Source organism: Dendrobates tinctorius, unplaced genomic scaffold (genome assembly GCF_039654945.1).
Source record: "Dendrobates tinctorius isolate UK_male_01 unplaced genomic scaffold, ASM3965494v1 ptg000063l, whole genome shotgun sequence".
Classification (NCBI taxonomy): Eukaryota; Metazoa; Chordata; class Amphibia; order Anura; family Dendrobatidae; genus Dendrobates; species Dendrobates tinctorius.
Genome location: NW_027361731.1, coordinates 195,983 through 213,050, shown reverse-complemented (window position 1 = coordinate 213,050; position 17,068 = coordinate 195,983). Strand labels below are relative to the sequence as shown.

The following is a 17,068-nucleotide window of genomic DNA, read 5'->3' as shown; positions in this document are numbered from 1 at the left end:
CAAAAGTTTTGAGAATGACACAAATATTATATTTTCACATGATCTGCTGCCCTCTGGTTTTTATGTGTGTTTGTCAGATGTTTTTATCACATACAGAAATATAATTGCAATCATATTATGAGTAACAAAAGGTTATATTGACAGTTAGAATGAGTTAATGCAGCAAGTCAATATTTGCAGTGTTGACCCTTCTTCTTCAGGACCTCAGCAATTCTCCCTGGCATGCTCTCAATCAACTTCTGGATCAAATCCTGACTGATAGCAGTCCATTCTTGCAAAATCAATGCTTTTATTTTGTCTGAATTTGAAGGTTTTTGTTTGTCCACCCATCTCTTGATGATTGACCACAAGTTCTCAATGGGATTAACCCCTTACCTACAATTGACGTAATATTCCGTCCATGTGACCATGGACCTAATTACCATGGACGGAATATTACGTCATCGCGATCAGCGGCGCCCACGTGGTGAGCGCCGCTGATCGCGGCCGAGTGTCAGCTAATTATCATAGCTGACACCCGGCACAATGTGTCAGGGGCGGTCACGGACCGCCCCCGACACGTTAACCCCTTGCACACCGCGATCAAACGCGATCGCGGTGTACCGGGGGTTAAAGGGAAGCATCGGCAGGGAGGGGGCTCCCTCCGTGCTTCCCTGAGCCCCCCACGGCAGCGCAATGTGCAGCGCTGCTGCGGGGGACTCCCTTCCTCCAGGCCCCCGAATCCAAGATGGCGACGGGGGCCTTCGGGGGCCTGAGGAAGCTGGCTTCCTCAGTGCCTGCAAAGCGCAGGCATGAGGAAGTCTGCAGCAGTGCCTGTGACAGATCGCTGATCTGTCACAGTGATCTGTGATGTGACAGATCAGCGATCTGTCACAGGACAGTGATGTCCCACCTGGGACAAGGTAATAAAGTAAAAAAAAAAAAAAAAAAAAGTGTTAAAAATAATTTAAAAAAAAAATCGCTAAATAAATTAGTTAAAAAAAAAAAAATATTCCCCAATAAATCCATTTTTTGAAAATAAAAAAAAAACAAAACAATAAAAGTACACATATTTGGTATCGCCGCGTCCGTAATGACCTGCCCTATAAAACTGTCCCATTAGTTAACCCCTTTAGCGAACCCCTTAAAAAATAAAAATAAAAAACGAAGCAAAAAATAATGATTTATTATCATACCACCGAACAAAAAGTGCAATAACGCGCGATCAAAAAGACGCATATAAATATCCATGGTACCGCTGAAAACGTCATCTTGTCCCGCAAAAAACGAGCCACAATACAGCATCATCCGCAAAAAAATAAAAAAGTTATAGCTCGCAGAATAAAGCGATACAAAAATAATTATTTTTTATATAAAATTGTTTTCATTGCAAAAAACCGACAAAACATAAAAAAACGACCTAAATGAGGTATCGCTGTAACCGTACTGACCCGAAGAATAAAAACGCGTTATCAATTTTACCGCACGCGGAACGGTGTAAACGCACCCCCCAAAAGAAATTCATGAAAAGCTGGTTTTTGTTCATTCTGCATCCCAAAAATCGGAATAAAAAGCGATCAAAAAATGTCACGTGCCCGAAAATGGTACCAATAAAAACGTCAACTCGTCCCGCAAAAAATAAGACCTCACATGACTCGGTGGGTCAAAATATGGAAAAATTATAGCTCACAATATGTGGTGATGCAAAAACTATTTTTACAATAAAAAGCGTCTTTTAGCGTGCAACAGCCGCCAAACATAAAAACCGCCATAAATCGTAAATCAAACCCCCCGTTATCACCCCCTTAGTTAGAGAAAAATAATAAAACTAAAAGAAAATGTATTTATTTCCATTTTCCCGCTAGGGTTAGGGTTAGGGCTAGGGTTAGGGCTAGGGTTAGGGCTAGGGCTAGGGTTAAGGCTAGGGTTAGGGTTAGGGCTAGGGTTAGGGCTAGGGTTAGGGCTAGGGTTAGGGATAGGGTTAGGGCTAGGGCTCAGATTAGGGTTAGGGGTGTGTTGAGGTTAGGGTTGGAGTTATAATTGGGGGTTTCCACTGTTTGGGCACATCAGGTGCTCTCCAAAGGCAACATGGCGTCTGATCTCAATTCCAGCCAATTCTGCGTTGAAAAAGTCAAATGGTGCTCCTTCCCTTCCAAGCTCTGCCATGTGCCCAAACAGTGTTTTACCCCCACATGTAGGGTATCAGCCTACTCAGGACAAATTACAAAACAACTTTTGGGGTCCAATTTCTCCTGTTACCCTTAGGAAAATAAAAAACTGGGGGCAAAAATATAATTTTGCGGAAAAAAATGTTTTTTTTATTTTCACGCCCAGGCGTTATAAACTTCTGTGAAGCACTTGGGGGTTCAAAGTGCTCTCCACACATCTAGATAAGCTCCGTGGGGGGTCTAGTTTCCAAAATGGGGTCACTTGTGGGGAGTTTCAATAGTTTAGGTACATCAGGGGCTCTCCAAACGCACATGACACCCGCATACCAATCCATCAAAGTCTGCATTCCAAAACGTCACTACTTCCCTTCCGAGCCCCGACGTGTGCCCATACAGTAGTTTTCTCCCACATATGAGATATCAGCGTACTCAGGACAAATTGGACAACAACTTTTGGTGTCCAATTTCTCCTGTTACCCTTGGGAAAATAAAAAAAATGGGGACTAAAAGATGATGTTTGTTGAAAAAATACGATATTTTTATTTTCACGCCCGGTCGTTATAAACTTCTGTGAAGCACTGGGGGGTTCAAAGTGCTCACCACACATCTAGATAAGTTCATTAGGGGGTCTAGTTTCCAAAATGGGGTCACTTGTGGGGGGTTTCCACTGTTTAGGTACATCAGGGGCTCTCCAAACGCAACATGACACCCGCAGACCATTCCATCAAAGTCTGCATTCCAAAACGTCACTACTTCCCTTCCGAGCCCCGACGTGTGCCCATACAGTAGTTTTCTCCCACATATGAGGTATCAGCGTACTCAGGACAAATTGGACAACAACTTTTGGGGTCCAATTTCTCCTGTTACCCTTGGGAAAATAAAAAAATGGGGACTAAAAGATCATGTTTGTGGAAAAAATACGATTTTTTTATTTTCACGCCCGGACGTTATAAACTTCAGTGAAGCACTGGGGGGTTCAAAGTGCTCACCACACATCTAGATAAGTTCCTTGGGGGGTCTAGTTTCCAAAATGGTGTCATTTGTGGGGGGTTTCTACTGTTTTGGTACATCAGGGGCTTTCCTAATGCGACATGGTGTCCGATCTCAATTCCAGCCAAAAACGTCAAATGGCGCTGCTTCCCTTCCGAGCTCTGCCATACGCCCAAATAGTGGTTTACACCCACATGTGGGGTATCTGCGTACTCAGGATAAATTGCACAATATCTTTTAGGGTCCTGTTACTTTTGGAAAAATAAGAATTGAGGGTGAAAAGATCATTTTTGTGGAAAAAATATGATTTTTTAATTGTACTGCTGTACGTTATAAACTTCTGTGAAGCCCTTGGGGGTTCAAAGTTCTCACCACACATCTAGATAAGTTCCTTGGGGGGTCTAGATTCCAAAATGGTGTCATTTGTGGGGGGTTTCCACTGTTTTGGTACATCAGGGGTTTTCCAATCGCGACATGGTGTCCGATCTCAATTCTAGCCAAAAACGTCAAATGGCGCTGCTTCCCTTCCGAGCTCTGCTATGCGCCCAAATAGTCATTTACACCCACATATGGGGTATCAGCGTACTCAGGACAAATTGCACAAAAACTTTTAGGGTCCTGTTACCCTTGGAAAAATAAAAATTGTGGGTGAAAAGATCATTTTTGTGGAAAAAATATGATTTTTTAATTGTACCGCTGTACGTTATAAACTTCTGTGAAGCCCTTGTGGGTTCAAAGTTCTCACCACATATCTAGATAAGTTCCTTGGGGGGTCTAGTTTCCAAAATGGGGTCACTTGGGGGGGTTTCCACTGTTTAGGTACATCAGGGGCTCGCCAAACGTGACATGGCGTCCGATCTGAATTCCAGCCAATTTTGCATTGAAAAAGTCAAACGGCGCTCCTTCCATTCTGAGCTCTGCCATGCGCCGAAACAGTGGTTCCCCCCCACATATCAGGTATCAGCGTAGTCAGGACAAATTGCACAATAACTTTTGCAGTCCAATTTCTCCTGTTACCCTTGGTAAAATAAAGAAAATTGAACCTGAAGTATTTTTTTTGTGAAAAAAAGTTAAATGTTCATTTTTTTTTAATATTCAAAAAATTCCTGTGACGCACCTAAAGGGTTAATAAACTTCTTGAATGTGGTTTTAAGCACCTTGAGGGGTGCAGTTTTTAGAATGGTGTCACTTTTGGGTATTTTCTATCATATAGACCCCTCAAAGTGGCTTCAAATGTGAAGTGGTCCCTAAAAATAAAATGGTGTTGCAAAAATGAGAAATCGCTGGTCAAATTTTAACCCTTATAACTTCCTAGCAAAAAAAAATTTTGGTTGCAAAATTGTGCTGATGTAAAGTAAACATGTGGGAAATGTTATGTATTAAGTTTTTTGTGTGCCGTATCGCTGTGATTTAAGGGCATAAAAATTCAAAGTTGGAAAATTGCGAAATTTTCAAAATTTTCGCCAAATTTCCGTTTTTTTCACAAATAAACGCAAGTTATTTGAATGCAATTTTACCACGAACATGAAGTACAATATGTCACGAGAAAACAATGTCAGAATCACCAGGATCCATGAAAGCGTTCCAGAGTTATGACCTCATAAAGGTACAGTGGTCAGAATTGTAAAAATTGGCCCGGTAGTTAACGTGCAAACCACCCTTGGTAGTGAAGGGGTTAAGATCTGGGGAGTTTCCAGGCCATGGTCCCAAAATCTCTATGTTTTGTTCCCTGAGCCATTTAGTTATCACCTTTGCTTTATGGCAAGGTGCTCCATCATGTTGAAAAAGGCATTGTTGATCGCCAAACTGCTCTTGGACGGTTGGGAGAAGTTGCTCTTGGAGGACATTCTGGTACCATTCTTTATTCATGGCTGTGTTTTTAGGCAAGACAGAGAGAGCCCATTCCCTTGGCTGAGAAGCAACCCCACACATGAATGGTTTCAGGATGCTTGACAGTTGGCATGAGACAAGACTGGTGGTAGCGCTCACCTGGTCTTCTCTGAATAAGCCGTTTTCCAGATGTCCCAAACAATCGAAAAGGGGATTCATCAGAGAAAATGACTTTACCCCAGTCCTCAGCAGTCCACTCCCTGTACCTCTTGCAGAATATCAGTCTGTCCATGATGTTTTTTCTGGAGAGAAGTGGCTTCTTTGCTGCCCTCCATGAGACCAGGCCTTGCTCCAAGAGTCTCCGCCTCACAGTGCGTGCAGATGCACTCACACCTGCCTGCTGCCATTCCTGAGCAAGCTCTGCACTGCTGGTAGCCCGATCCCGCAGCTGAAACACTTTTAAGAGATGGTCCTGGCGCTTGCTGGTCTTTCTTGGGCGCCCTGGAGCCTTTTTGGCAACAAGGGAACCTCTCTCCTTGAAGTTCTTGATGATGCGATAGATTGTTGACTGAGGTGCAATCTTTCTAGCTGCGATACGCTTCCCTGTTAGGTCATTTTTGTGCAGTGCAATGATGACTGCACGTGTTTCTTTAGAGATAACCATGGTTAACAGAAGAGAAACAATGATGCCAAGCACCAGCCTCCTTTTAAAGTGTCCAGTGGTGTCATTCTTAATCATGACAGATTGATCTCCAGCCCTGTCCTCATCAACACCCACACCTGTGTTAATGGAGCAATCACTGAAACGATGTTAGCTGGTCCTTTTAAGGCAGGGCTGCAATGATGTTGAAATGTGTTTTGGGGGATAAAGTTAATTTTCTAGGCAAATATTGACTTTGCAAGTAATTGCTGTTAAGCTGATCACTCTTTATAACATTCTGGAGTATATGCAAATTGCCATTAGAAAAAATGAAGCAGTAGACTTTGTAAAAATTAATATTTGTGTCATTCTCAAAACTTTTGGCCATGACTGTAGTATGAATAGTTACCACCAAAGGGCAGGAATCATCCGGTAAAACATCAGACAGGGAGGGAAATTAGTGCTATCGTGGAAGGTTCCTAGAAACCGAATTACTGGTAGGTCTAATTCTATTTTCTCAAGTCACCTTCCACAACAGCCACATCGGAGTAATACCAACAGCTAATTTCTCTAGGGAGGGATCACGGCCTGCAGAACTCGTCTGCCAAAAGTTAAATCCCTATTGAAATTTAGTCTGTAATGCCGGGTGAATGTGTGGATGGATGACCAGATGGCGGCTCTGCATATCTGCTCTGTCGAAGCATTCCCCCTCTCTGCCCATGATGTTACTATCGCACAGGTAGAATGCGCCTTCAGTGAAGCTGGTGGATCCAGTTTCTGTGATGAGTAGGCCAGGCAGATAGACTGTCTGATCCAATTCGCGATCGTGTTCTTTGCCGATCGTGTTCTTTGCCGCCTTCTTGCCCTTATTACGTCCTGAGAACTGGATGAACAAATTCTGGTCAATCCGCCAGGCTTCAGTCTGCTGTAGGTAAAACAGGACCACTCTGTGAATGTTGAGAGTGTGGAAAGTCTCTTCCTTAGGGTTGGAAGGGCTTGGGCAGAATGAGGGTAGTACAATATCCTGATCTCTATGGAAGTTTGAGACCACTTTGGGTAGAAAGGTGTGATCTAATCTCAAGATGATACTATCTGCAGTGATTGTGACAGGGCCTGCAATTGCCCTATACATCTAGCCGTAGTAATTGTGACTAACAAGACAGTTTTAAGGGTTAAGTTCTTTATGGTCATGGAATCTAAAGGCTCAAATGGATCTTGGGTTAGGCTGTTGAGCACGATGTTGAGATCCCAAGGAGGCACCTGACTGCGGATCTCATGCCCAAGCCATAAAACGTTTGATCTATCGGTGGCTGGCCAGGTCAAGATCAAAAAAGGCGCTAAGAGCTGATATTTGCACCTTCAGTGTGCTGGGGGTAAGGCCCAGTTCTAGTCCTTTTTGTAAAAAGTCTAGGATCTGTGCTACGTTGGGGTGGAAGGGATCAGGGGTGCCTGGAAAGCACAAGGACGAAAAACTTTTTCCAGACCTTGGCATAGATGGAATTGGTTTTCGGCTTTTCTGAAGGGTTTGGATTACCTTATCCAAGAGTCCTTTGGCTCTTAGGATTTTGGCCTCAGTAACCATGCTGCCAGGTTCAAATTGCATAGGTCCGGGTGTAGCAGAGGACCTTGATGAAGGATGTCGATCTTTTGGGGTAGAAGCCAGGGGCCTTCCTGGGCCATGTCCAGTAGGGCACTGTACCAACTTCTTCCGGGCCACAGAGGGGCGATTAGTATTGTGGGGACTCGGTCTGTCCAGATTTTCTGTAGTGTTTTTGCTAGCATCGGTATGGGTGGGAAGGCATATGCGAGGTTGAAATCTCACCATTGGGCGAAGGCATCTATTCCTTGCGCTCCATCCATGTGGTTGAGGGAGAAGAATACTTCTGTCTTCCCATTTTGCCTGTTGGTGAATAGGTCCACCTCCGGAGTCCCCCATCTTGATGCTAAGGATGAGAAGACTGTTTGGTCCAGGCACCACTCCCCTGGATGGACGTCTTTCCGGCTGAGGAAATCTGCCTGGGTGTTTTCTGATCCTTTCAGATGCACTGCTGTGATAGAAAGCAAGTTTTCCTCTGCCCAGGAGAAGATCCTTGCTGCTATTGCCTTCAGGCCGGCGTACTTCGTACCCCCTTGGTACCGTAGGTAGGCCACTGTGGTCATGTTGTCAGAGTAGACGCGGACGTGGTGATTTTGGATTAGCAATGATGACGCTTTTAGAGCTTCTTCTACCGCCTTCAGTTCCCTCAGTTTTGAGTAACTGGTGCTGATGCTCGGTGGTCATCGCCCCTGAAAATAGGATCTCTCTGCTACTGCGCCCCAGAGTGTTTTCAGGGGAAGCTGATCCCAGCTGAGCCCCTTCTGAAGATTTCGGTAGTTCAACCACCACCTCAGGGCCGATTTTACATGACTGGGGAGGGGAATCCTTCGGGACAATGGAATTTGTCGCCGCCTGGAATGTAGAAGCACGTGGCTTTGCAGGATTCGAGTGTGGGCCTAAGCCCAAGAAACCGCCTGGATGCATGCAGTCAGGGATCCAAGAGCAGACATTGACTCTCTGAGGGTTGGTGTCCGCTGGTTCCTGAACCTGGTTATCTTGTGGACAAAGTCGACCTGATGATCTTTGGGTAGGAAGGCTGTCCTTTGCCTTGAGTCCAAGGCGACTCCCAGAAAATTTTCTCCTTGTGGATGTTACAATCTCTGATTTCTCCAGGTTCGGTATCCAACCCAGGGATCTTAATATCTCCAGGGTCTTTTCTACGTCCATCTTTAGACGTGAGATAGATGGTGCAGTGACGAGGAAGTCGTCCACATATGTGATAATGCATATCTCCCCTGGCGCCAGATGAAAAATCACTGCTTCCGCCATGATCTTGGTAAAGACACGTCGTGCCGATGAGATGCCGAAGGGTAGGATGTTGAACTGAAAATGGTTGATTTGCTGACTAGAGATGAGCGATTTTGCCTTTTTTCGGGTCGGGTCGGGTTTCATGAAACCCGACTTTCTTAAAAGTCGGGTCGAATGAAATCGGCCGACTATAGGGAAAAGTCGGGGTCCGACTGAAACACGAAACCCAATGCAAGTCAATGGGGAAGCAAAGTCGGCAGGGAATGGAGGACAGTAAACACACCTACAGTGCCTATTTCAATGCTAAAAACATCAATTCTTATTACTGAAGCTTGTCAACCTTAATTTACTTCATAATAACAGTTACGCATTGAAAACTGGGGGTTATTTGGCTAAAGTTGTGGGGGGTTGGGCTGGCTCCAGATTTTCGTGTGCTCTGGGCCAAAGAGTGTCAGTGCGCCCCTTTAACACATACTACAACTCATGATGCTCCGATACGCCACAGAAATATAGGTATAGTACAATGACATATACTTCACTGCTTACATGACATGACTGATCTATTTTAAATTGTACAATATCTCAAAAACAGGACAGTATATTACTCCATACAGTGTTATGGCCACCACATTGTGCGCCATACAGAATAATGAGCCCCATATATTTCTCCATACAGAATAATTAGTCACATATAATGTTCCATACAGTATATGATGAGCTCCACATAATGCTACAGTATATGATGGTCCCTATGGATGATGCTCCAGTGTGTTATGGGCCCAAATAATGCTCCATATATAATGGGCCCCATTTGTAATGCTCCAGTATATAATGGGCCCCTTAGATGCTGCTCCAGTGTCTGATCTGCCCCATTTATAATTCTCCAGTATCTGATGGGCCCCATTTTTAATTAACCCAGGCATGGTATGTGAAAAGAGCTCCATGTAGTAATCTGAAGTGTGTGCTGCCCAATCCTTCACTTTTGGTGTGGGTGAAGGACACAAGGAAAGGGGTTGCTCCTGACCAGAAGCCTGCAGTTACGACTCAGTGCTTGCATTTTTTACAACTTCAGAAGAGGAGGCGATAGAGCTGGAGGCTGTTTCAGCAATGTAAGCCAAACAGTTGCTGATGCTCCAGCTTAAAAAGCAATCTACCTACTCCCAGAAAAGGGAGCCTTACAGGCAGGGCCGGTTTTAGGCAAAGTGGGGCCCTAGGCAAAGTTTAAATTGGGGCCCCAAATGATAACATATAGCACATCACAGAAGCATTTCGATTGTATTTACATGTGCTGAGTTCAGTCCGCTAAATGAGTGTGATCGACAATACTAAAGAAGTCATTCAACACTTGTTTCCCGGCCTCTTTCCACCGTCTGAGAAAGAATGATGGGAACAGAACGATCACTAATGGATTGCTAAGGGTGTGTGCACACGTTGCGGTTTTTGCTGCGGATCCGGTCCTGCGGATCCGCAGCAGTTTCCATGCGGTTTACAGTACCATGTAAACCTATGGAAAACCAAATTCGCCATGCACATGCTGCGGAAAATTCCACACAGATTTGCTGCGGTTTATTTTCCACAGCATGTTACTTCTTTTTTGCGGAACCGCAGCTGCAGTGTACGTTCCGGGACATACAAATCAATCTCTCTCTCTCATCCGCACTGCCAAACCGCACTAGAACCTGCATCAAATCCACTGTACACATGCTAGGAATCCGCAGGAAAAATGCATGTGTTTTACCCTGCGGTTTCGGCCAAGATATATGGATTCTCTGCAGAAAAAGTCACAGACTAATCCGCAACGTGTGCACACACCCTAACAGATCACCATACAGTATCATGTTATCAGCAGCACATCTACAGTTTACACCCCATAGTCCTCCATATAATATAATCTGCCCCATAGTCCTCCATATAGTATAATACACTCCTCAGTCCTCTATATAGTATAATAAACTTCTCATAGCCCTCCATATATTAAAATACACTGCTCAGTCCTCCATATAGTATAATACACTCGGCATAGTTCTCCATATAGTATAATGCACCGCCATAGTCACCCATAGTTCTTCATATAATGTATTCCCCATAGTCCTCAATACAGTATAACGCAGCCCACATATAGTATAATGCAGCCACCCCACAGAGTATAATGCAGCCCCGCCATAAAATATAATGTAACCCCCATAGAATATAATGCAGCCCACCTCTTATAGTATAATGCAGCCACCCCTTAGAGAATAACGCAGCTACCCCAGAGTATAATGCAGCCACTCCACAGAAGATAATGTAACCCCCATAGAAAATAATGCAGCCCCACCCCCATATAGTATAATGCAGCCCCTCCACAGAATATATGGCAACCCCCTCATAGGATATAATGCAGCCCCTCCATAGAATACAATGTAGCCCTCCTCATATAGTATAATGCAGCCTCCATCGAATATAATATAATACAGCCCCCCATAGAATATAATGTAGCCCCAAATAGAATATAATACAGCCCACCTCCCCATAGAATATAATGTAGCCCCCCCATATTATATAACACAGCCTCCCCCTATAGAATATAATGTAAAATGTACCCCATGGTATATAACACAGCCACATAGTATATAGCCCAGCACCACATGCTATACAGCCCAGCCCACCATGGTATACAGCACAGCCCACCATGGTATACAGCCCACCATGGTATAATACAGCCCAGCATGGTATATAGCCCCCCAGAATGGAATAATACAGCCCAGTAGTATAATACAGCCCAGCATGGTGTATAGCCCCCCAGCATGGTATAATACAGTCCAGCATGGTATAATATAGCCCAGCATGGTATATAGCCCCCTCAGAATGGTATAATACAGCCCAGTATGGTATATAGTCCCCCAGAATAGTATAATACAGCCCAACATGGTAGAATACAGCCAAGCATGGTATATAGCCTCCCAGCATGGTATAATACAGCCCAGCACGGTATATAGCCCCCCAGAATGGTATAATACAGCCCAGCATGGTATAATACAGCACAGCATGGTATATAGCCCCCCCAGAATGGTATAATACAGCCCAGTACAGTATAATACAGCCCAGCATGGTATATAGCCCCCCTAGAATGGTATAATACAGCCCAGCAAGGTATAATACAGCTCAGCATGGTATATAGCCCCCCAGAATGGTATAATACAGCCCAGCACGGTATAATACAGCCCAGCATGGTATATAGCCCCCCCAGAATGGTGTAATACAGCCCAGCATGGTATAATACCGCCCAGCATGGTATATAGCCCCCCCAGCATGGTATGATACAGCCCAGCATGGTTTATAGCCCCCCCCAGAATGGTGTAATACAGCCCAGCATGATATAATACAGCCCAGCACGGTATATAGCGCCCCAGAATGGTGTAATACATCCCAGCTTGGTATAATACGGCCCAGCATGGTATATAGCCCCCCCAGCATGATATGATACAGAATGGTGTAATACAGCCCAGCATGGAATATAGCCCCCCCAGCATGGTATGATACAGCCCAGCATGGTATATGGCCCCCCCAGCATGGTATGATACAGCTGAGCATGGTATATAGCCCCCCCAGAGTGGCCCCACAGTCCAACACTCACACTGATTTTAAAAAAAAAAAAAAAACACTCCTCACCTTCTCCTCGTGCCCGCTATGCTGGCTGCTCCTGTCTCTTCCTGCTCTGTCTGGCACACAGTGAGAGCGCAATGACGTCATCGCGCCCCCGCTGTGTCAGAGGCAGAGCGGGGAATGATGGGAGAGGGAGCGTCAGCTGGCGCTCTCTCCTCCATCACTGCCTCCTTCAATGCGGCGGCGGGAGTCGGCGCTGGGGGCAGGCAGGCCCCCCTGCCTCACAGGGGCCCCATAGCGGCTGTGTGATGTGCCGCTGGCTGGGGGCCCCTAGAGGAGCAGGGGCCCTAGGCAGCTGCCTGGTCTGCCTGCCCCTAACGCAGGCCCTGCTTACAGGCCTTCCAGAGCTACACCATGACGCAGGCTCAACACTTCCTGCCTTAGCTGCTATTGTGTTTTTGGCACTACCAGCAGATGCACCACCAGTACCAGGTGGCCCCCCACGCCCACGTCCTCTTCCACCATACTTCCTCATGTTTTGGAAAATGGACCCAAAATACCAGCAGATATATGGTACTGTATCAGAAGCGTACAGCTGTATACAGTGTTGGCCAAATAGAAAATCTCGGTATATATTTTCGGAGTCACCCTCAGACGCTCACTCAGTCTGAGTTTGACCATAATAAAAAATGTTGAAAAAAGGTACTGGATAACAAGATAGCAAGTATATATATTTTAAGGTACAACTGAAATCTCCGTATAAAGTCCTGTAGTCACTCTCAGACGCTTACTCAGTATGGATTTGACCGTAATGCTAAATGTCGAACAAAGGTACTGTATAACAAGATACAAGCTGTATCAAGTATAGTGTAAAAATTGCTATCTCTGATTCACCGTATATATAGAAGGCGTAACCCACACACGCTCACTCACTATGGATGATGTAGGGAAGGTGGACTGACAGACAAACCTGCCTGTAGTGAGAAGCAGAGGTGTAGCGCAGTGTAGGTGTGAAACCGCTAAGGCCTGTTTCACACTTCCATTTGTGACCATCAGTCAAGATCCGCCGATTTGAAAAAAAAAACGGATCCGCCATTTTTCTTGGTGGATCCGTTTTTTCCTCATAGAGTTGCATTATCGGCGGATCTTGACGGATGGACGTCCGTTCGATCCGCTTTAGTACGGATCCGCCAGGATTTTACCGTCTGCTTGGCGGGCCGGACGGAGCATGTAACTTTTTTTGGTCTGCGGATCCGATATTTCCAGATTTAACCCGCATTTCTGTCTGGCTCCTGGATAAAATTCTCTCTCTTTCCCCGTACCTGCTCCTCCCGTTTTACGGCATCATGCTTCTTCTCCACGACATCGCACCTGCTCATCTCACGACATCACCGCTCCTGTTTCCGCCACATCACCGCTGCCATGACCGCTCCGAAGTCACCATGCCCACTGCCGGAGAGCGCTACATCGCCGGTAATACTTTTTTTTTCTCACAGGCGCGGTTCCTTTAAATTTTCCCCTTCGGCGGATCCGTACATCCGCCGATCCGATGCCACCCGTTCCTGCCAGTCCGTCTGCAGATCCGTTTTCCGATATTTTGGCGGATTCGGACTGACAGGAAAAACTGAAGTGTGAAACAGGCCTAAGATAAAGAGAAAGGGTGCAGTGTTTTAGCTTGCCCATTGGAGGGCAGTGGAGAATGTAGGAGTGGGACTGAATAACTGCCATTGGTCAGAGAAACTGTCAGGTGATGGTGGGCGGAGTTACCAGAACTGGAAGTATAAAAGGCTGAGGGAAGGTTCTGGAAGAGTCAGTCAGCGAAGGAAGCACAGTAAAGAGGAAGTTCTGCTGAGGAAATAGAGACAGTGGAAAGGCTCCAGAGAGGACAGAGTTGAGGCGGTCACGGGGGGTGGCCCAGAGGACGGTAGCCGCAGACAAAGACGGCCTGGGGCTATCATACGGACGGTGTGCTCAGACTGGTGAAGCGCTGTGGTGGATGGGCATAGGGCAGCCCCAGTGAAGAGCCACAGAGGACGCCACGATTATAGTAACAAAGGAAGTGAAGGTACCGGGGCCTGGGTACAGAGAAATGTGAAACGGCTGTGGTGAATTGCTGTGGTCGACAGAAGGATGGGCAATAAAAACGGAACTGTTCAATACAAACTCTGTCTCAGTCTCGTGTTTGTCTGCGGCAAGAAGAGGGTCCCCCCCCCCCCCAGTTGGCTATCCTACAGATGATACCGTAATACAAATTTTTCAACCAAGATACTGTATCAGCACATACCAGGTGTATGCAGTCTAGGGGTAAATTTCCATCTATACTTCTGGAGTCAGACACAGACACTCACAGGCTCACTATGTATTACACCAGAATTAAAAAAGTAGAAAAAGGGAAAGGTATTCAAAGCGTACACGAGTACAGTGTTGTGGTACTTTTAAATCTTCATATATATTTCAATCTCAGTAAGCCAGTCTAGACTACTGGAAACTACATGGATACAAGTAGAGACGGAGAGTCGAGTGTTGGCAGAAATTTTGGAATTATTTATCGTTGGAAAACCTCCCGGTAGATGTTGCAGAGGCAATGCAGACCCTCAATTACTGTGTCTGTGGAGAAAGCGAAAAAGGTTCTTTGTGAAGAAAGGATTGCTTTATCGCAGTAGCATTTATCACATCACCGTTACTCGTCTCCATCAAATTGTGATCACTGGGAGAGATGTACACATGGTCCTCACTGCCTATCATGATGTGTCTGGTCATTTTGGAGTGCCAAAGACAGAAGCCACAAGCCGTAGGTGATTCTATTGGATTGGCATGAGAGGAGACATTGAAAAATGGTGGCAGGAATGTCACACGTCTGTGACTATCACGATTGTGAAAGGTGATGATAAACCACCACTGCATCCGCTTGTAAGTTGACGTCCATTTCAAAGGGTAGCCATTGATCATCTGAAGGTAGAGGCCAGCAGGACAGGCCATAGCTACATCTTAACCATCATTGATCAATACACCAAATTTCTAGTGGCCGTCCCTGTGAAGGATTTAACTGCCCAGACTACACAGCGGTGGAGGAGGGAGAGGTAAGTATTGCAAATTGCAAGTGCTGTGGCCATGACCAAGCAGGGGGGGCACACTCATGGGCGACGGTACTGGCACAGGACCCCTCATAATATGCTGGTGTGTCTGACGGCGAGTGGGCCCCCCTACCGTCAGAGACAGTGTATTGTACTATGAGGGGCCCTGTGCCAGTGCAGTCAGCCATCAGTGGGCCCATCCACCTGTTCAGAGCAACGGCACTTGCCCGGGTGCACCAGGTCTTGACCCCAGCCGTTGGGGGAGGGGTGGGCAGCCCAGTTAGGGATGTTTAAAAAATGGCATATGTTGATGTGCTGGCTGGACATTCAGCTGCTTCAAAGGGCGTAATTGGGCAAGTCCGAGGAAGAGGAGGACAAAAGCGAGGCAGTTTTCTGGCAACCTATGTGTCATCAGGGGAAGGTGGGACAAAATCCTTTGAAACCCATGCATGGTTCATTTTAATGAAGGTTAGATCATCAACATTTTGGGTCGAGAGACGGGTCCTTTTTTCTGTCAGGATTGATCCATCAGCACTGAAGACTCTTTCAGATAACACACTAGCAGCAGGGCAAGCGAGCTCCTGTAAGGCATATTGTGCCAATTCAGGCCAGGCGTCCAGTTTAGAGGCCCAAAAGTCAAAGGGGAATGACCTGTGTGGGAGAACATCGATATGGGAGGAAAAGTAGTTTGTAACCATAGTTGACAACTGCTGTCACTTTTAATCGATGCAGTATTAGCAGTCGTGTGAGCGGTACTTGAGAAATCATTCCACAACATGGTCATTAAACCCCTGTCTCCAACGCCACTTCTGCTGTGTGCACCATGAACACCTCTTCCATTGTGCCCACTACGGCTCGTGGAAGAACCAGCACCGCAGCTGTGTGCTGGGAAAGCCTCAAACAAACGGTTTACCAGAGTTGCTTGTTTGTTAGCCAATATTATCTCTAGGTTCTCCTGTGGCATGATGTTGTGTAATTTGCCTTTGTAGCGTGGATCGAGGATGCTGGCCAGCCAATAGTCATCATCCCTCATCATTTTGGCAATGCGGGGGTCCCTTTTTAGGATTCGCAAGGCATAATCGCACATATGGGCCAATGTTCCAGGTGTCAATGATGCACTGCCAGTGGTGGGTGGAGGAGCACTTTCTGGCAAATCCACATCCCTACAGTCACGCACAAACACTGCACCTGACCTTAGAACGCCAATATTTTCTCTTGCCCCCAGAGAAGCATCCTCCTGCCCAAAATAATCATCCCCCTGCCCAAAATAATCATCCCCCTCATCCGCTTCTTCCTCCACCTTGTCCAGGACAGTTACGTAACCAGACAATGGCTGACTGTCATCAAGGCTTCACCCCTTCTCCTCCTCCGCTGCAGACGCCTGATCCTTAATGTGCATCAAACATGAGCAGACGCATAAGTGGGATGCTCATGCTTATGATGGCTTCATCTGTGCTTACCAGCCGTGTGCATTCCTCAAAACACTGAAGAACTTTACAAGGTCTTTCAGCTTTGACCACTGCACACCCGACAACTCCATGTCCTCCCTCAAACTGCCTGCCCGTGTATCCTCCCACAAATGCATCACAGCCTGCCTCTGTTCGCACAGCCTCTCAACCATGTGCAGGGTGGAGTTGCACCTTGTTGCAACGTCTATGATTAGGCGGTGCTTGGGGAGGTGGAGCAATCGCTGCAGCTTCTGCATACGACTGGAGTGTACGGCCGAACGATGGATGTGCGAGCACAGTCTTCCCACCTTATGGAGCAGGGATGTTAACTCCGGATAATTATTAAGGAAGCACTGCACCAACAGGTTCGAAGTGTGAGCCAGGCAAGGTATGTGTGTGAATTTTGCACGGGCTATGGCTGCCACAAAATTCCGGCCGTTATCACTAACTACCTTGCCTGCCTCAAGATGTAGACTGCCCAGCCATGACTCAGTTTGTCGCTGCAAGTA

At 46.2% G+C, this 17,068-nt stretch overlaps 1 protein-coding gene across 4 annotated transcripts in view; it reads right to left on the bottom strand.

Annotated features, from left to right (window-relative positions):
* Positions 1-17,068, bottom strand: part of LOC141093978 (uncharacterized) — a 61,950-nt gene that overhangs the window by 18,851 nt on the left and 26,031 nt on the right. The window lies entirely within an intron of this gene.